The sequence below is a fragment of the Penaeus monodon genome, chromosome 31 (assembly GCF_015228065.2).
Source record: "Penaeus monodon isolate SGIC_2016 chromosome 31, NSTDA_Pmon_1, whole genome shotgun sequence".
In the NCBI taxonomy this organism is placed as follows: domain Eukaryota; kingdom Metazoa; phylum Arthropoda; class Malacostraca; order Decapoda; family Penaeidae; genus Penaeus; species Penaeus monodon.
The window spans coordinates 29,669,984-29,671,099 of NC_051416.1; positions in this window are offsets into that span (position 1 = coordinate 29,669,984).

Genomic DNA, 1,116 nt, shown 5'->3' on the forward strand with positions numbered 1-1,116 from the left:
TATTGCTCCCTCCTAAAGGTGTTATTCTCACCAGCAATCAACAGGCGCTCAACAGTCCGACGGGTATTTTCATCGTCCGACCGTCCACTCGCAGATCATCCTTCAAGCCTCATGTCATGTCATGAGCATTGGCATTCCCCTCCGGTGAGTCATGGCGGCGACCCAAGAGCTAGGCGCAGTTTCCCCTCTATCTGCTGAGAACCCTTTCGCAAGTGGCCATAGCCGCGTGCCCGAGTCATTTTAGCCCCAAGGTTATCTTCACCGTGTTACTTATGTTTGGGGAGGTACCGAAGTGGGGGGGGGAGGCTGCATAGTAAATCTTTAAGAGGATTTGTTATTAGTGAGATGTACGGGAGGGGAGGTAAGATAGAAGTCGAGTTGCATGTTAAAAAGTTTATCTGAAGAGATAAATGTTGGGGAGTGATTTAAGAGTTTGAATTAGACATTATTCGTTATAATAAAATGTTGAATGTTGTATATAATATTATTCATAAATCAAATTTAGGTAGATTAACAGACAAAAAGGGAAAAAACATTTGTGCATTAACCAACGTGCTTCTAAACCATTTGTATGCCTTAAAACTGTTTAACTGCCTTTTGAAATTAAACAGACTTCTACTGGATCAATCAGATAACAGATTAACATCGAGAAGGTATGGTACAATATTCGTAACACGGAATATAACTTTTTACACTTCATAACACAGAAAATATACATTTCGCCACCTGAGAAAACACGCCTTTCGTAACCTCCAGCAAATACAATATACATTTCGCCACACCTTACTTACATCAGAAAATACAGCATACAATCCGTAACACAAGAAAATAAGGCAAACATCCTGTGACATATGACCGTCATCACGAATTCACAACAACTAAGTTTACCTGATAATATGCAAGAAAGAAAACGGATTTTGCGAGACCATTCTCCGCCACTTCGCGTCTACTAAAGGTCGTGCAATGTACTCTGACATCTAATAAAGATTGTTATCAATTACATATGACATCCTTATAAATCTTTGATATTTCTGGTCTTTTTTTTTTTTTTTTCACAGAAGTGGATTTTAAATGTACCATGAAAGCAAAGCAAATAGCCAAAGAGGTGTGCTTTGC